The following is a 20,894-nucleotide window of genomic DNA, read 5'->3' as shown; positions in this document are numbered from 1 at the left end:
AACTATAACCATCAGATATGTAATTCTAAAAATTTCTAAAAAGTAAAGTAACAAACTACATTTAAATCTATTTAAGAAAAAGCATTTCACAAAAATTTGAAAAAAAAGTACAGCAACAACAATCTCATAAAAAAAATCTAATTGTTTAAAGAATGTGTTACAAAAATATTTATTAACTGTTGAATATTATAAGACTATAATTAAAAAGCTTTTAATATATAAAAGCATGATAAAAAATCTAAAATAAAATAATTTTAACACTGAAATATCTAACAATGTAAATATTGCAGTCAATTTTGCATAGTACTTATAAAATCCGAATTTCAAATAAGTTTTGTAGCAATAAAAAAATAGGAAAAACTACATTAAGAAAATGATTAAAACTAAAAGTTAGCAAAAATAAAAGCAATAAGACAACAAAGTGAATAAAAGACATCCATAAAAATACAGTTGTAAAAGTATGTGCACTTATTAACAAATTGTGTAAAATGTATTCTGGTTGTAAGGTATTATAAAAGTGCAAACTTTGTAGAAAAAGCAATAAAATAAAAAAGACCTACAAAAAGCGAAGTTGTACAAAGATGTGCACATTAAAAACAAAAAAATGCGTAAAACATATTCTGATGTAAATAAAACGATATTTTGATTTCAAAGCAACACAAATGATATTAAAATGAAATTATAAAAAACTTTAAAGTGTATCATTCAAGCAACAAGTTTCGCGTCTCTCGCCATTTCATAGAAAATTCCCTTCTTCAAATTGATGAGGTTTTCGGGTGAATCCAACTGAACTAACTTACCGGCGTCCAACACTGCAACTCTGAAAATTAGTTTGAATTAATTTAAAAACACAAAATAATATTTTATTTGACTGTATTCTCATCTTCTTGTTTAGTACGCATAGAAAGAATTAAACTAGTAATATTTATGTTTTTATAGTGGGTGTCCGAAAACAATCCAGTCACTTTAATCAATAATGTTGATGTATTTTAAAAAAGCCTTTTTTTCGTAATTTATGCTTACTTTTTAGTTTTTGTTAATGTAAACTTGTAAAAACAAGTTTATTTAAAAAATTATTTTAGTCATGTTATTTTCAATAGGATTTTTCAAAAACAAACCGGTCACTGTCCATAATAGTGTTGAGCCGGTGGGCAATTGTGAAAACTGTACAATTTCCAAACTGTTCTCTTATTGTTTCCTGCAAAATTTTTTCATTAAAAACAGAAAGTAAAATTATTTAATACGTATACAAAATAAAATATTAAAGTAGCTAAGAATTGAATATTGTTTTGTTAATAAATTAATCAAAAAACATAACTATCAAACCTTGAACTATTGTGAAAGATATATCTTTTGAAACATAAAAAGTTGGGATTTGATAATAACACATATGAAAAGTAACAAAAATATTTTTTGGGCGTATAAATAACAGTATAAAACTTATAAAGAACATCAGTGTTATAAAAACCTTAATCAATAAACAACTTAGTTTTTAATGTCAAGTCAATTCTAATACAACTTGTAGCAGTTATTTTTACTCATACCTGTATGAGCGAGTCAGTTTCGAGATCTACCGCGGCGGTTGCCTCATCCAAAACAAGAATCTTGCTCTTCTTCAACAAAGCTCTCGCAAGACACACTAGCTGCCGTTGACCAACACTGAGGTAAGTTTGTTAGATTTAATAATTGTGAGCAGTTAAACATACATGAAAAATTTTCTTGCTGGAATGTTCTACATACGAAAATTTTAATAAAGATTGTTTGCATTATAAGCTTACCTTATAATGTAAAACTTTTAAAATCATGATATAAAAAGAAAAGTTAGAAAAATTATCACAACCGTCTAATTTATTCTAAACTTTACGTATTGTTCTAATCGTTTTTTTTTTTCTGCCCACGTTAAGAAATACTCAAATTTTTAATTAAGTTAGAGATATAAAAATCTAACATAAACAAACGCACCTCAAATTTTCCCCTCCTTCAGATATTTCGTGGAGCAGCTTGTGTTGAGTCGCAGCCACGAACGCCTTCAGGTGGGAAAGTTCCAACACCGTCCACAGCTGCTCGTCCGTGTAAACCTCAAACGGATCCAGGTTCATTCGGAGCGTGCCAGAAAACAATATCGGGTCCTGAGATGTTTGTAAGTGAAAATTCTTTAATCATCCATTTTAATGTAAGTTTAAAATGAAAGTATAAAAGAAGTTCAGTTCCGCTAAAATAACAAGCGCTATTTTTTTTTTAATGTTAATTTTTTTTTTTGAAATTTAATAGACAAAGTTTTTCTAGAACAATTATATTTTGAAATAAACTTTAATGGCTTTTCGTGGTACAAATTTCAAATAGATTAAACTTTAAATTTGTTAGCTAACTTAAACTACAATATTTGAAAACTAATTAAGTTAAGACTGTTTATCTGAAGTTTAGCTTAAAGTATTTTTGTTTGACAATTTCTCAAAGTTTTCTTTTAAATATAAAATTAATATTTGTACAAACTTAATATTTTGAACTTACTACGTGACTTGTAATTGAAAATTTAAGTTGAATGAAAAATACAGTAAAAAGCTTACAACTGTCTTGTATAAAGCTTTTTTTAGAGACAATTAAAAATCATATGTAAAAACTGCTGAAGAAATATGTAGTATAGTTCCATACAAGCTCATGGCTACATGACAATTCATACTCCGATAGTTCGAATTCTTAAAAAAACTATTTAAGAGACCGTATCTCAAAAAGGAAGGTATTTTAGAAAAATAAAAAAAATAGTTTGTAGGTTTTATTAATATCTACAGGTATTTTTTTATTTTTTGCAAAATTTTAAATACTTTTGAAGATAGTTAAAAATTACTAGAAATAACTATATTTTTAAGTTTATTTTAGCCATATTTCAAGAAATATTTTAGAAATTTTCAATAATAAAAAAACGGCTTGTAGATATTAAGAAGACCTAAATGTATATATATTTTCTAAATATACATTACTATTTTAGTTATAGTCCTTTCAAATTTTTTTAAAAGAATTTGAATTGTCCGAATTTGAATTGGCATGCACCCCAAGGTCCATCTCTTTAATAAAAAAACATTATGTTAAAAAACTGTATTTTTTGTTTTATTTTTGATAACATAAATTGAACTTACTTACTTAGTAACAGAAATACCTTATAAAAATTGAAAATACTTTCAAAAGAGACATTAATTACGACCAAAAAAGTAGCACTTACATAAATTTTCTAAATTTTGATCTTTATTAAATGTTTTTATTGCGTCATGAATAATCTCTTGCAAAGTGGAAAATTTACAACTAATAAATTTCCAAAGAAAATTATTAGTAGAATGTATAAGCAAAAAACACTTAGCATATAATAAAAAAAACTATAAGTTAGTTATTAAAACTTCACAATACAACAAACTTTTTATCATTAGTCTATTAAAATAATGTTTTTTTTTATAAAAAACCTCCAATAAAATTGTACTTGTTTCAACAAAAAAAATATAAACAATCTCACTTGAGGAATAATAGCAATTTTAGATCTGAGCCGGTGAAGACCGATGTTCGAAGTATCGATGTCGTCTATATAAACCACTCCGTCCGATGCTTCGATTATTCGGAATATTGCTAAGGTAAGGGACGATTTACCAGCACCCGTTCTACCGACCACTCCTATCTGGATAATGTGTATCAAACTTTGATATCCAGCTCGGTAAAATAAATATTTACGTTATTATCAAATCTTAACGTATATATTTTTCATTTCGGTATTATGTTAAGAAAGCAGAAAAGCTAAATAAGTTTTTGTTATGTCTTATCATCTTAGTCTTATAAAAATACAGATAAAACAATTATATTAAATAAATTATAACTCTTAAATTAAAAAAACATAGTACGTACAGCATTTCAAAATTCCTTTTATTTTATTTCATATTTTACAAAAAAAGTTAGAAGACTCAAACGCTTTTATTATACTTTTAGAGATTCAAAACGTTATGAAGAAAGAATAATAATAAAACCTATTGATTGTTATAAACAAACTTTTTCGCCGCCTTTTATATTAATTGAAATGTCTTTCACGACCAAGGGAAGTCCTTTTCTATACCTGGTGCTGTAATTTCTGTACTCAATTGCTCCGTCTTGTGGCCAGTTTTCATCAACATTACCTCCAGCAAGTGGCGCCTTTCAATTATTAATGTTGATTTTTATACAAGTTGTTCAAGTACTCCAAATAAGAAAGAGTTGAATTATTTTATTTTAAATATTTGCTGTATTATAATAATAAATAGTTTTAATAGTGTAAAAAGTTTAGTTTATGTTTCCTTGACAAACACATAAAAAGTATTTTCTAACTAAAGAAAACATTCTAACGAATTTGTTTTAAGTCTTTAAGCTCTGGTGTTAACACAAAATATTTGAAACAAGTTGTATTTTTTGAATAGTTAATAAACTAAAAGTATATAAAATCGACAAAACAGATATGTTTTAACTAAAAATACTTCTTTGATAAATAATAACTAATATAACAATTTAAGTTAACATTAGAATTTTGTTTTACAAGCATTTTATTAAAGAACTTATTTAAACCTCTTGTTCAATGTTGGAATACTCCTCCACTCTTTCAACAGCAACAATGTTTGTTTCTAACTCACTCGACTGCCTTACTAACCAGTTCATTATTTGCGTTGTCTGTTAAAACTATCAGTGTATAACAACATAGTAAAAGAGTCGTGTGAAGAAGCTAAATAAAAACGTTGTTTGATCGCCAAGTTGTGCTACTAACTTTTTAACTATCTTTTTAGTGATGTGGTCAAAAATTTTGAGTTTGTTATATACATGCTAACTTTCAAATTGAAAAAAACATCAGTGTACAAACTAACCCTTATCGCGTAACTAATGGACAGACCAACCAGGCCACTGTCAATGTTGCCTCTCTGAATCACGGCAAAAACTGCGGTGAAAAAAACAATGAGGCTTCCAATGACTGTAACCCGCAATTCCAACCATCTGTATTAGGTTTTAATTTTTCTTTAATTAGTTTTTGTTTAAAAGAATTCTTGAAGAATTTTGATTCGAAAAAGTTAAAGATTGTGTATGAGTTGAATGATGACATATATTAAAAATATGAAAACAGTGAAAGGTATTACTATTGTAATATTTACTATAGTTATGTTATTTTATATAACACATAAAGTTTGGTAACAATTCAGACAGTACAAACTGTTGTAATCAAACAAGTTATACATAAAAGTTACAAAAAAATATATTTGCATATCGTTTTGATTTAATTTGTAGAACATTTTGATAAGATAAAAATAGTTTATTTTTGTTATAAAGTTTTACATTAACTTACCTGTTTGAAACAATGTTGGGATAATAAGCAGCTTGGTTGTAATCAACTTTCTTTTCGCTTTCCCTGATAAAATCATTCTGCAAATTGTAGGCTCTGATGCTGGATGCTCCTAACAAATAAAAATACTGTTAATAAAACGACTGTTAAATATCTAATCAGGGGTGGGCAAACTAGTGCCGGCAAGGTATTTTTCAGCTAAAAAATAATTTTTGAATGGTGAATAAAAGCATTTTGAAAAATATACAAAAACTTTTAAACAATTCAAAGCAGCAAACCGTTCAATGATTCGCTGAAGTGGGAGTAAATTGGAGACCTTCTCACCGATTCCAACCTCTTCAGTTGCCGTGAAGTTTTCACGAATATTCTCTGTGTGTTATCAAAAATACCAGTTTTGAGAAGTACTTTAGGTATATTTAATCTATACTTACTATAATGATAACGTTTTTTCAAAGGATTTGATTTAATTAGAAAATATGTTTTATAACGATTAAAACTATATAAATCAAACAGTATTATAGACTAAAAGGTTTGAAAAAATTGATCATTTGATAAAGTTAAATAAGTTAATTTTTGAAAGTAAAATTTTACAAATTTTTATTTTTAAATAAACAAGGCATCTACTTGTACAGCGTAGTATACAACAAGTATGGGAACGATAGCAGCAAGAAATATTGGAAACGAATAGCTGATTACAAATATCGTTGACAAAACACTGAACACGGTTGACAAAAACGATTTGAGGTTTGACGGAATGACTTCGTCTATCAGGTATACATCCTTACTGTTTGTAGAGAATGGTAATAAAAACAGTGTTTGAAAATAACTGATAAAAGAATTAAATTTACACAGAGCTACACTTTATAGGAGCCAAAATTAATAAAAACTAAAGTTTTTAATGAGTTTATTACTTAACATTTTTTCGCGCTTTATTTTAAACTATTTAATTACCTAATTATTAAGATAATACTATATATATATAGTAAATATCTCATGCCGCTTATTAGTGTATTTACTCGTTAAAATTGTGAAAACGAAAAACATATCTAAAATAATAAAGTCAGTAAAACAATATTAAACATAAAAAATGCTAGAACCTGAATCTGTTGATGATCCTTCCAAGAGGAGTCGTGTCGAAGAAGCTCATTGGAGACCGGATTATTTTCACCAGCATTTTGTTGTGGATCTTCACTGCGGCTCTTACGGAGCTCCATGTCAGTAAAATTGAACCGATGAACAAGAATACCGCTGTAATAAAACAAATTTTGGTTTTAAATTACACTGTACTTCATAAAAAATATATTTTTATATAAACTTTATTTATTTAAAATTTTCACATAAGCTTAATAGTGTTTGTATTTACATTTTTCCAGCATATAATTAACAATAAAAGAAATTGATAATTTTTTTATAGACAAACTTATTTTAATTACAAAGAAACCTTTACCTTTACAACTATTTTACTTAAAATGACATCAGCTTGTCAAAAATTTAACGATATTTACAACGTATTTTAAGACTTTTGTTAAATAATCAACTATACTGTGTAAATTTTTGATAAAATTTAAACTACTTACAAAAAAAAAAGATTCAAAAATATTGCTTCTTTGAGGTATACAGATTTAAATACAGTTTAAAATAGTAGTAAACCTTTAAAACTTATGTATTATAAAACTATTGTTAACTGAAGTTTAAGGTTATTTGTTTCATATAAAAGCCACGAAATTTTTTAAATGCATAAGTATCAAGTATCAGTTATTTTGTGTACTATTAAGCAACTTTTCATTAGCTAAACAAAACACAAAAGGTTTTAGTCAGTTCCAAGTTAAAATCTACAGTCAAATATGATAAATATTTGACCTAACAGCAACTGAAACTAAACATAAGTTTATAGTAAATTCAAAATCGATTTTCATTTCATTTACTTTGAAAAATTACAAATTCCAATAAAAAGCTTTGAATTATTTTCTTAAATTCAAAACTTTTTATTAATGGGTCAAACAAAAAAGGTGATATTTGTTATCACTCGGTATGTATGAATAGAAATATATTTTAGAGTAAATATTAAAAAACATCGATCAATATACGAGGTAACCGCCCGCCATTGTTATTTAATGAAGTGCAAGACAAAAAATACTGGAACAATTTGAATATATCCTGTTGTAAACGAGTGCTAAATCATTTATTAGTAATGGATAAAAAAAACTTAAAATTTTTGTATTTAAACTACATTTGTGTAAAGCTTTAAATGAAATATATAAAGTACTTGTTAAAATCCTTAAACTAATAAATTTTTAAATAAAAAATTATAAATGCAAATACGAGAAATAGTGTGTCTTTTGGTCAATTAAAATAAACTTAGTAAACTTAATTCTACCTGTTTTCTGTTAATTAACCATCAACAACATAAAAAGTTTACACTTTTAAAATGAAAAAAACTTTCATTTCAGTGCATAAAACACGACGATCTTGGTATTTGAATATTTAAAACAACAACCTTGACCAAGACCGAACAGCCCGTATACTTCTAATCTGTACATGGTTGAGTTTTGAGTTCCTGTTACCGGGTCCACTGGGTCATTTGACCAAGCTGTTAGGTATTTTTTGAATGTTTAAATTTGCTGAAATTCAAAATTTTTTTGTTTAGTAACAGCAAAACATCTTAAAAATCCTTTGAAATGAATGAAAAAATTTTGATACCAGGTAAAATAACGAGGAAAAATAGGTATTCTTATAATTTCACTTACTACACAAATTTATATTGTAGTTTAAAATAAAAATTTATTGAGTACTTTTTGGGTTGATTGTAACAGCTAGAGTTCACAGATTGGACTTAAGTAGATAAATACAAATATTTTACTTCAAAGAATTCCGTTACAAATCAATGTCTTACACTTTTAAAGATCTTTAGTTATAATTAAACTCTTGACATTAAAACAAACTTAAAAGTAAAAGGATTTTATTTTTATTTAGTTTTTATAAAATATTAAAACTTGAAATTTTCTAATAGAGAGATTCATGGTTTTTCAACGAAGTTAATTAAAATAAATTGGTCAAAAAAAAAACCTTTCAATATAATATGCTGTTGTAGTTTAAACGGTTATAAAACTAGCAAAAACGTTTCACCAAACTTAGTAATGTGGTATATTTTTAAACAAAAAAATAATATCAAACTACAAAACAGTAAATGAAAAGTAGTGAACCTGACAGCCACAAGCCGCTACCAATACTAGCAGCATTCTGAAGAGTGAGATTTATTAGAAAAATAACGAAGAAAGGTCCTCCCAAGGCTTTTAAATACAAGAGAACATCTCCGAATTTTATCTGTGAAAAGAGGTTAAAAATCATTGTAAAGTTTTTACATGTAAAGCAAACTAAGTGTAAACAGAAATCCAATCAAAACTGGTGATAGTTTTGAAACTATTTTGTATAAAATTTATTATAACGTTAATTCAAGCTTAATAGTTTTATTGATACAAATTATCTAAATCCTATACCTTACTAAGTTAAAGAGGTCTGTATGAACAAGTTAGTAAAGGAGTAAAGGACTTTTTTGAAATAAGTTTTGTAAGTTTGAAAATGTTTAAACTGAATCAATAAAAATTAAAAAAATAATTAGTATAAATCAGGCTATTTTTGTTGAGATTTTTAATTATTTTTTATTTTAATGTTAAGTTGTTTTTTTCACGCATAACTTAATGTTTTTAAACTAAAAAATCTAACGCTATATAAACTTATATAGCTATTTTAAATTTATATAAAACTTAAAAAAAATTTACATATCATTTTGATAAAACCAAGTTGTTCTAGGACTATATCAAACGTTTACAAAGCACATCAAAAAAATACAAAATAAACAAACACTTCCAGTCTCCATGTTTTCTGCGGTCATCAGTTTGTCTGCTGGCTTTTTATCTTCTCGGCTCATTTGCTCACAAAACTTACTCACTGACTCTTTTCGACTGCAAAAGTTTAGTGTTAGAATAAAATTTAGAATACTTTTTATTCACAATAAACCGCTAACCTCATTCTGCGACGATTTTTAAATGATGACTGAGAAGGCCGTGTTCTTTTTATTACTTCTTCTGTATCTAACAGCGTAAAATAAATAAATACATGTTGAAATTGGTGTTTGATTATCAGTTTATAAAATTAAGTTACATTAAAATAAATTTTGCCTTAAAAAATTATGTAAAAATCAAATGAGGTGATAGGTTGTTTTAACTTAAACTATAAACTATACTTAATTGTTTTTATCAAATAAAATTTTTTCTAAAAATAAAACAAGAGTAACCTATATTTAAACTAGTTAAAATAAATTCGATATAAAACTTATTAAACTTGAAAAAATATGTCAAAAAGCTCTAGATACTTTTTAGTTTAGCTAATTATTTTTGCTTGATGATCATCCAACCGTTTTCTACAAGCAACAAATAGATAAAAAGTTTTATTTTAGTACAAACGGATAATTTATTTTTTGAAACCAACTTAAACATGTGCAGTTAAATATTATAATCTAAAAAACAAATTATACTTTATTCAGTTTCTAACCTGTTTCGTCATTACTCGAGTCTTCTTTGGATTCATTGTAAGTGTTCAGAAACTCGCCAAAATGTCCGTTATTTTCAATCAACTGCTGATAGCTTCCGACTTCGGTTATCCGACCATCGACCATCACAATTATCCGATCAACCGAAGGTAAGAAGGAGACACCGTGCGTTACTAACAACCTGGTCTGTTGGTTAAAACATGCTAGTTGTATTGTGTAACAAGTATGTTGTTATTAAAAATTTGTTAGTCAACTTATGCTAATTACAGTTAACCTTGTTTAATAAAAGAACTTTAAATAAAAATTTTTAATTTAATGATTTTATTATACTGTTCTAATTAAACTAACTGATATTCGGGTAGTATCTTTTTGTAAAGTAAAGTTTTTTTTTTTTTCAAAAAAGTACATATAAATTTATTTTACTGTGCTTTTCAGCTTAACAAACTTAAAGTCAAAAATAAAAACTCATAACTATTAAAGACTCCTCTTTTTTAAAAGTACTTTTCTTAAAAAGTTAGTTTCATGAGTTCATACATACTTCAATTGTTTGAGTATTTAAATATTGAACAAAAGAACTTGAATATGAATTAGAAATGTAATTAATTATTGCAAATAACAATTAAATATATACTTGCAAACCTTATTTTTAAGAGCACCATTAGGACCAATAACTTGATCAAAAATATTTTTACCAACATGAGCATCCACCGCGCTCAGCGGGTCATCAAACAAGTATATCTGTAAAAATTACAAATTGAAATTATTTATTTCTATTTGATTTAAGTTTAAAGTTATTATTTATTGTTTTAGATAAATAAAAAGCAAAAGCAACTATAAATTTGAGTCTAAACAAGTGTATATGTTCTTAAATTTACTTCAAACTCAAACTAAGTCTATTTTAGTCAGCATTAATATATTAAGTTCATTTTTTTTTTCAAATATTGATATTTTGTATGAAGTTCGACTAAGCTTTAAACTTTTCAGTCTTATTTTAAATTTGTTCCTTCTTCAACTGAAAACTTCTATTAGCTTATGTTTTGTAGTTTATCTTTAAATAATTACTGCAGTAAGACGGTGTTCCAATTAAATTTTTAGAAAACTAGCTTATACTATATCAAAAACTAGACATAAAATATTTTTTTTTAGCTTTAAAACTTTTCGATTAAAATGTATAGATGTTAGTTTCGCTAGGGTGATTACAGTTTAAAACTTACATTTCAAAATTAAAGATATAGTATTTTATTAAAACTAACATCGCGATATTGGTAAACAGCTCTTGCAATTGAGATTCGCTGCTTTTGCCCGCCTGACAAGTTAATGCCCTGCAAAGTGAGAAATTTGCTATAAAAACAAAACTTTGACGCGGTGATTTTTTATGAAAACAATTTACAAACTATCTGAAAAAACTGTCTTCAAATAAAAAACTGTTGAAAGCCATTCAAAAACCTCACTTTAATAATATTTTACTAAACATGTTGGTAGTAACAGTTCAAATTTTCAAACAAACCCTTTCTCCAATCTCAGTGAGGTCGCCGTTCTGCAGCATTTTGAAATCTTGTTTCAGTTGGCAGCTGGTGACTGCTTGTTCGTACAAGACGCAACTGAACTGCTTGCTGAACAGAATGTTGTCTCTCACCGTCATGTTCTGTATCCACGCTTGTTGAGGCACATACGCGCATGTTCCCTTGAATACATTTGCAGTTAATTATCTCGGAATATTAAATTTGAGTTAGTTATATTTTGTATTTTTAAAACACGAGTTACAAGTTTTTTTTAGCTTTTTGTATAAAATAAGTTACCTTTAAACCAAAAATTTCAATTCCAAGATTACAACAATATTTTATAATTTAAAAAAAGTTAATAAAAATTTAGCTTTTTAAAAACTTTTTACAGTTGATTATATTTAGCAAGCAATTTTTTTTCTAAGTTTAAACTCGTAATAACAGCTAATAAACTTTTTTTATACAGTAATAAAAAAGCTTTTCATTTTAATTACCTAAAACTTTTAAATATAGAACAAAAATTTAAAAATACATTGTTTTTAATAAGAAAAGCTTGTTTAACATTGTGAAGTTTCACTTATATTACTAAAACTATAAACGCTAAAAGTAATAAAAATTTGCCTTTATTGTATAATTTGAATTAAAAACAGTAATAGAAAAACTGTAAGACTAAAAGTAACTGCATTTAAAGCATTTATTTTAAAGATTCAATAATTTACCTTAACTTTGACAGTTCCTTGAATTTTTTCCATGTCGCCAAGTAGGGCTTGTACGAGCGAAGATTTCCCGCAGCCCACTTGCCCCACTATTGCCACTAACTCCCCTTCCTTGATGTGCATGTTGATGCTGTTTAAATTAGTTGATACTGTGGTATAACGGTTTGAAAATTAAGTAATATCTAAAAGCTTTATCAAAGTAGGGCTAGTAGAAACACTTAAAGGATATGTTTTCTTTTTCTATCCAATACTTTCATACAAAAAGTTTTGAACTTTATTTTTTTAAATGTTGTTTGAAAAAGAAATATATACACAAACTAACGTTTTAAAACCACAATATTAAAATCATTGATTAATTTAATAAGAAGTCAATATCAATATCAAATCATTTGAATACAAGTGTCAAAAGTTAAAACGTGACAGTATTAATACAGCTTCAACTTAAATACTTTTGAAACATCAATAAGAGCTATGTTGGTTTTGAGTAATATACACAGTTTAAAAACATAAACAGAAAAACTGTTTTATTTTCAAGGTTCTATGTTTAAAATATAAGGGAAAAATTAAAAAGCCATAAAGTAGTAAAACTTTCATTTTAAGTACACATTGGGTATAACCTACATTAAAAGCTTACATGTAGGTTATTTTAAAAGTTTTTTTATTTTGAAAGTGCATTATTGACAAAGGAACAGAAAAACAAATTTTAATCCAACTGCAAGAATAAAAAACTTATAATATCATAAAAACTACTATATATTGAATTTTTATGCTGTTTTGTCAAGTCATTCCTCATCTCAAATTTTATCTTAGAACTTAAGCAGCTTTGGCGCCATAATTATAAAAGAAGAAATACTTTACATTCTTATATGTTTTGAATATTTATTGCAGTATTAATAAAAAATTTCAAATTTTGTAAGTTGTATATCGAAACTTCTATAAAGACATTAAAAATATTTTAAATAAATGTTATACAAACTATAAGGAATATGGTAGACTAGTAAAAACATGATTCAGTTGAGTTTGAATTAAATTAAACGACATTAATTAATGTCAACATTTCTTTTTATTAAAGTTTTTGCAAGATTTACTAAAAATAAATAATTAATTTTATTATAAATTTTGCTTAAATACATTTCTTAATATCTCTTTCATCAAATTAATACTACGGTTTAATTTTTTTAAATAAAGCTTTTTAGTTTACTGTGAACAGCTGCACAACTATACACTTTTAATGAGGTAATTTAAACAAAAATATTATTAGTCGTACTAAAGTTTGCTTATAATCATTAAAACTAGTAACTTTTTTACTAACTTTTTCACTAAACTAAAAACCATTTATAAATATACTAAATTGCATAGCTTTACCAAAGTGTGGTCTTGTAAAACTTTTATTATAAAATATGTAGTTTTTTTGAGATTGCATTTGGCATATGAAAAGCTATCAACTATTGATAAGGCAATTAAAACATCGACAAACTCATTCAATACAGCAGCATCGTTTTTGTCCCATGAAAATTTCCCATTATCAACAGAAATGACGTTTTTGTCTTCAAATGTGAATACTGAACTTTCATTGGTTGTTCTTTCGACGTTTCTCGGGTTCAATTCGCTTTGACAAAGGAATTTTTGTAATCTTGTTAAACTCACTTTTGCCTAAAAAATATATATTATTGTAACTAAGTAGATGTGTTTTATATTATTAAAGAATATAATTTACTAAAAAAAAAACATCTACATTAGTATAACTGCAATGAAAGCTTTAAAATATTTTCGAGTCATTCCTGTACGAAAAGTTAACTAGATAAAAATTTAAAGTCATAAAACATACTCACACAATCAGTTTTTATTTTAATGAAATTAAGTTTATCGTTGTTAAAACTAAAGTTCAAGTATAATGAATTTTCTTTAGGGATATACCAGATTTTGGTTTAAAAAATATCCACTGAGTCACAAACTTTTGCAGATAATACTACTAAAAAACTTTAAGTTAGTAGTTCAAAAAAAAACTAACAAATTAGTATATTTTTCAAGTAAAACAGTTAATAATCTGAAAATTAATTATTATTCGCAAAAAAATCAAAAACGAATCATAATTTAAATGAAAGTTTTTGTTTGTTCACTCTGCATTCTATCCATGCTTTATTAATCAATTTAATGAATGCTACTGCCTCAAAAATTAAAGAAAAATCATTACAGCCAGGAAAGTAAAAACCATCGTTGAAAAAAAAACTCAATGGATGGTTCAACATCTACCTATCTGTTTCAATCTAATGTACCATCACTTTTATTGAACTGTTCTACGACAGTCAACAAAAAATAACTCACATCGATGATAGACGAGATCATCATGGGAATCATAATGATGGGAAACCTGAGAAGTTCGAACAGGGCGAGCGACACGAAAGCCTTCTTCGCGTCCAACACGTGCGACTCGTCCGACAGCACGTAAACCGCGAATGTTACTAGACTCACCTGTTTGAAATTTATATGAACGTTTGCTGTTTTATTGAGGTAGGTGTACTGTTTATCGCTTATTTAAAGACAGTAAAGTCTTTGTTTCATGTGTACATTGTTCTGCTTCGTTTTATAAACAACTTAATATTTTCTAATTAGACTTAGCAGACAATCTAAAACATAAAACTTTTTGGACTAATTTTAATACAGTCGTCTTATTTCAAGCTGCTAACAAGAAAAGGCGCTAGACCCCAGGTCAGTCCCGCCACGGACATCAAGTATGAGGCTGATTTCAACTTCTTTGTTTCCTTACCTCTTATCACGTTCACCTTTTCCTATGATTTTTATTAAACTTTTTATGACTTTTTGATTAAGACAATTTTATGTAATATTTATAAGTCAATCAAGTTTTGACAGTTTTAAGGGAAAAGCTCAATTGTGAATTTATATTAAATCTGAAGAAATTTTTTTGATTAAATACATTAAACTGAAAAATTTTTTGTTCAAACACTCATTTAAAACTTTCATTTTAAATTCAAAAACGATTTAACTTTTTTTAAATATCCAACCATTTAAAAAACTTCTACGAAATTATAAATAAAAAATTACCATAAAGGACATTTCCCACGCATACATTTTAAGCAACTTAATACCATTGAGTATTTCATTCATCATTTTTATTCGCTCGTCTTTATGCTTCATTTGGCATGTCTGTTTATTTTTAAATTTTCACTTAAGATAACTTTTATAGATTTTAACATGATTATAAATTGTAAAAAAAAATCTACAAAAATTAAAATTAAAAACTAGGTACTTATTATTAGAACCAGGCTGTTGGTATAAATATAATTGAACTGCATTAGTTTCTAACTAAATATTATTTAAAAAAATCAACCATTAAAGAAAAGATAATTTCATTACCTAAAATTTTCTAATTAGAATTTATTCGAAGATTTAAAAAATTTCTAAATTTTAAAGACGATTTCAAGTAACTTTCTATACAAAACAAGCTCTACTTTTCTAGATTCTTTAAATAGAAACTTCGATTTTTTTAGGTAATAACATTGTCATCAGATAGCAATTTTTTTTCCAACACAAACTACACTTTTTAAATTTCTAACCCACCTGCGACTTGTAAGCCTTCTTGGCGATGACCCCGTTTATGGGTATCAGCGTCACCATGACGGCCAGGCCCGCGAACACCGAGTTTCCCAATTCGTTGTGGAGAAACACCAACGCGACGACGATCTGGAAGGGACCGGACCACAGCGTGTTGAGGTAGGGCAGGAGGTCCTGGAGGCGTTGCGCGTCCACGGACATCAGGTTGACTATTTCGCCCGCGGTGGACTCCTTGCGCGACGAGTTGGACAACACCAGTGCCTGAGTGGCGGTGTCAAAAATTAGTGGGGTTTTGATTACTAAATAAACAACTTGTATAACCTGCTCAACGATATCAAAAAACTGTTTGATTTTTTTTTCTTACTGCAATAAGGTAAGATATAAACACAATTTAATTCGATGATTTCAATAATAACAGTGCCAGAGTTTTTGTATTATTTTTTTTTAATACAAAAGTTGAGATTTAAAAACTAACATTGTTTTAATGAAGACGCCATAAGTATGGTAATAATAAATGAAGGATAAAAACTAGACTTTAGCATGAAAAAAAAGAATTAAGGAAACAGTGTTTAAAATGAGAGTAAAACTAGGAATACAAACGTTTGAAAACTATAAAATTAGAATTAGTAGCTGGATGGTGATGATAAATGCATTTATAAAAATGTTTAAACTACAACTGAAATGTTTAAAAGTAAAGTCTAAACCATTTGAACAGCAACGTAAAAATAAAAACTATCCTTAGTATTGGAAATTTAAATTATGAGTTCATTATAAAACTATATAATATTTATAACAAAAAAGCTAGAATTATTTGAAGATTACAATACTCATACAATTTATTTAAACCAATATATCTAAAGCTAAGGGTACAATACCGCCCACTTTTAAAAACCATTGATTTTTTATGATAATTTCGTTGTACATTACTATTTTGTCTAAAAAAGGGTGATTTTGCTTTTTTTGGAAAACTCTAATCAAAACTGATAACGAACTTGTTTGTTCAGCTTTTTTATAAAGGTATAGTACAGGGTTTCCCAAAGTGGGCCAAGTGAATCTTTTGGGGTCCATTAAAGAAGTTTAGGAAGCTATGAGCAGTAAAAGGGCCATGAGGTCATACTTTGAAACTTAACTAGATATTCTGGAGTTGATGATGAACAACAAAAAAATGTCTTATGCGTTTTTAATGGTAGTTTTATAGAAATCTTACCGAAGGGGGCAATAGCTTTTAAAATTACTTTAAAGGGGGCCATTTGAAAAAAAAAGGGAAACCCTTCTACAGTACTAAAGATAAACAAACTGTAAACTTTACTATCCTACATAATATTAACCTTCCTGTAAACAGCACTGATGATGGCCGATCGCAGCCTCATGCCAGTCAAGAAGCAAATGTGAAAGTACTGGTTTATCACAACGCTCTGCACGAAAGCCACTACAAGCATCATGACCGATAGCACGTATCCCTGCCATATGGGTGATTTCCCTTCGTTGAAACCGATCAGAAGACTGTTTTTTTGGTTCATTTAAAGATTTAAAACATAAAAAGAAAGTTTAATATTACTGAATAGATTTTTAACTATACTAGTTATTGTTTGAACTTATACAAAACTTTAAATGAAATTTAATAACTAAAATACCATTTATTTTCATATATTTCGGGATGACAAAAATCAATCAACAATTTGAAAGTAATGATAAATTTAAAAAAAATACCTCAATAACTGAGGACTGATAAACTGCAAGGCGTCGTTCAAAATCTTAAGAAAAACGCTGGAAATAAAAACAGGACCAAAAGTGTTTCTGAGTGCCCGAAATAGAGATGCTTCTTTCTCATTGTTTGTTCCTTTACATAATTATTTTATTGTTAAGGCCATAGGGGGTCCAACACTTTTTTTACAAAAATTATCTTTGGTATTTATATGAAAACTTTTTAATGAGATAAAATCTTGATTTAGTTTTCTTTTTTTAAAGACTTGAGAATAATTGTGTGAAAAAAGTTTAAATTTCATTAAGTTAAAGTGAAACTAAAACGTTTTATTGGTATTGTTTTTTTTTGTTAAAAAAATTCAGTTTACAAGAAAAAGAATAAACCATACAAAAGTAAAATGACATCGCTCTAAAATAATTTTGAGAATTAATCTATTCAAACATAAAATATCAAATATTTTATTGAATCTTTATATATAATTAAAACAAGATACATAAAAATTTAGTTCTACAACAAACAAACTGTTACTAGGATCTTGTATTAAAACATCTGTAGCTTCCGGAGACTTTATGGGGCTTTCTTCGCTATTACTTTCAGGATTGCATCTTTATTTCAGGAAAATATATTGTTTTATCAAATACTAGTAATACTTAAACAACTTTTTGTAAAATTTAAAAACTCAATTAAGATAATTTATTGTTTTTTTTACGTGTCTCAATACATTTTCTAAGATTATCATTCAGCAAGTGTACTAAAGCTAAACACAAGTACAAACACAAAACACGAATAAAAACTCCAACAAACTTGCACAGCCTTCGTTCGGCGTTCCAGTTCTTCATGAAGTGTCTGGCAGACCTTGCGGACTTTTCAGTGTCGTTGAGAAGCCACAGATCATCTTCAACTATTGGCTGCTTGTATCCCTTGTATACCATTCTGCAGTTTGTGTGTTCAAAGTAATATTTTAAAATACAGACTGTAAGTCTTTCAACCAGCAAAAATACCAAAAAATGGTAATAAGAGACAATTTTTTTTAATTTATATAATGGGATTTTAGATATTTAAGCATTGGAAAAAATTCTAAATAACTATGCTTGAAGTAAATATTATACAAATATGTACTAAAAGTTATTGAAAACTGTTTTATATTTATAAAATTATACAAAATATAGCTTATGCTGTTAAATTTGTACATTTACAGACTCATTTTAAAAATATGTAATTATACATTTGTTGAAAATATCTTGTATTCATGAATTTTAATTTTTTAATATTGTACAGAATTAAAGTGTTTAAAATATGTAACTTATTTTATTTCAAGTAAGTATCTGTAAAATGACAATAAAATAATGATACTATTATGAAAAAAAGAAGTTATTTTTGTAGCTTGTTATTTAAATTTACATTAGAAACAACATTCAAAAATGTTTTAAGAAAAGTAAGACAAATGGAAACAATTTTACTTGAGCCGTTTCAATAAGCTTTAAGAGAAAAAAAAAACTAAATCCAAAAATATATAATAATAATTCTCAAATACTAGAATAAAAGGTAAGTTGGTAGTATGCCTTTTTTAGTAAAGAATTGGACAACTTGCAATATTTCAAATAATACTAGTTATGGCTTCAAAAACACTAAAAAAAAGACTCAGTTTTAAAAACAAAACTAAAATTTACTTTTAAATAACTAAAAACTAAAACTCTATGAAAGTTTTATTAAAGTTCGTATTTACAATTTAAAATATTATCGTTACAATTGTTTTGTTTTTGAAATTTAAAACGGATTTTTTATTTTCTTTAAACCATAGCTACTCTCAAGTACTTGTTTTTATATCATAGAGATAAATTATACCTAGTAAACCAATGAAACGTAGCTCTGGAGTAGAAAGATGAGGATTTTTCTGGGCACAATTTCGCTCCAGACCGTGAAAGGTATCCATTTGTTTCGTCTTCTTTTAAATATTTGTCCTACAAATGTGTGATTTTAAACGAGTTTTAGATTAATGAAATAAAATAATTGTTTCCATTTAACTTTCCTAGAAAACATTATGTAGTCGCAACACTTATAGAAAAAAATCAAAGTTAGCGAACTATTAAGTTAAAGCATTGCATCTTGTGTTAATTAAAATGTTTACTTATTTTTTTAATCTTAGTTACAAATAATGCAAAATTGAGGAGCAACATTTATGTTACTTTATAGCCTAAATATTAAAATCGAAATTTTTTTTTTTTTTTAATCTAATTGGTATGTTACTAGTGTGGATTAATTAAAACTAGAAGAACTTTAGCTTCTATTTTTAAATTATCAAAAACTTATTTGGGGCCAGTTGTCAATAATTCTTTTTTTCTAAGTTACTGATAAATCCAAAAATCTAAATGTGTTTATATAAATGAAAAAAATCTAACTGCTAAACTATACAACAAAACAAAAAAATTTAATAATTCATATCATAAAAATAAATCTTATACTGTGTAAATAGCTTAATCATCTGTGTACCTAGTTATTGTCTAATTAAACTAAACATACTTTACTTAGACCAGATCTTGGTCCATCAACAGCAAAAGACATGACAAAATGGGAAAGTGCACAAAAATATTTGATGATAAATATTATGCTCCTCACAAAATCTCCACTTGAGACTTTCTGAAAAAAAAGCATTTAAAGACATATGTTGCTTAAAATGATAACTAACTAAAAAACAAATAAACCTTAAAAAATTTATATTTAAATAATTCTTTTTAATTCCTTTCTTAATTTTATTTCTGTTCATTATACATTTTTTAATAAAGTTTATAAACTTATTGCTAGTTATTATTATACTAACATCACTTCCAAACATGACTTGAAATTTCTCAAAGAAAATAATTCCCCAAAATATTAAGCATAAGGCCCACAAAACACTGAGATGCCCTGAAGTTTTAATTCCTTTTCTTCTGTCATACTTCAATGAAAGTATAACATGGACCTAAAAAATTGCTAAAATTTCAAGTAAAAAAACTTGCAAAAAAAGTTAAGAACACTACTTTCATACAAGTTATTTTAAAATGTAAACTAAGTAAATTTATTTTTGCCGATAGGTATGTTTTATTTATAGTACTGTAATATAATTTATAAACTTAAGGTAGTTAGTAACGTTTTAATAAACTAAATAAATTAAATATAAGAAAAGTAATATATTAAAAGTTTTGTTTTATTATTTTGAAAAACAAAAAAATTCTAACCATGGTAAATCCAACCAAACCTGGTGAAAAGATGTGTGCTAAAGGTGGATTTTCACCTTTTATATACTCGTAAGTTGCATAACAGACATCTACTACACACAACATTTTCAAAAGTATTGTTACGAGCTGTTAAAAAAACCATATCTTTATATCTATTTACTAACATTATACTTCATCATGTTAATATTTGTTCATAAATAACTTAAAATTGTTAGAATTCATGGTTTTAAACCTGAAAGTATCATTAAACCAGCTATAGAATAATACCTTAATTAACCTAAAGACATTGATTATCATTC

The 20,894-nt window shown here is 26.7% G+C and overlaps 1 pseudogene across 1 annotated transcript; it reads right to left on the bottom strand.

The window, feature by feature from the left end:
• Positions 1-507: 507 nt before the first annotated feature.
• Positions 508-20,686, bottom strand: LOC145834313 (multidrug resistance-associated protein 1-like; annotated as a pseudogene). The gene is made up of 33 exons (XR_014369783.1): positions 20,596-20,686; positions 20,199-20,339; positions 19,901-20,017; positions 19,226-19,341; positions 18,146-18,313; positions 17,386-17,559; positions 17,004-17,178; positions 15,682-15,936; positions 15,166-15,267; positions 14,790-14,891; positions 14,428-14,574; positions 13,580-13,755; positions 12,106-12,232; positions 11,392-11,568; positions 11,138-11,206; positions 10,524-10,622; positions 9,887-10,070; positions 9,360-9,426; positions 9,198-9,297; positions 8,539-8,659; positions 7,833-7,925; positions 6,433-6,583; positions 5,960-6,119; positions 5,614-5,704; positions 5,339-5,447; positions 4,866-4,992; positions 4,573-4,674; positions 4,027-4,167; positions 3,503-3,661; positions 1,963-2,129; positions 1,545-1,659; positions 1,119-1,198; positions 508-820 (listed from the first exon to the last, which is right to left on the bottom strand). The product of XR_014369783.1 is annotated as a multidrug resistance-associated protein 1-like (transcript).
• Between the last annotated feature and the right edge of the window lie 208 nt (positions 20,687-20,894).

The sequence above is a fragment of the Thalia democratica genome, chromosome 4 (genome assembly GCF_965202585.1).
Source record: "Thalia democratica chromosome 4, ktThaDemo2.hap1.1, whole genome shotgun sequence".
Classification (NCBI taxonomy): domain Eukaryota; kingdom Metazoa; phylum Chordata; class Thaliacea; order Salpida; family Salpidae; genus Thalia; species Thalia democratica.
Note: the sequence above shows the minus strand (reverse complement) of the source record. Positions and strands in the feature narration are given on the sequence as shown.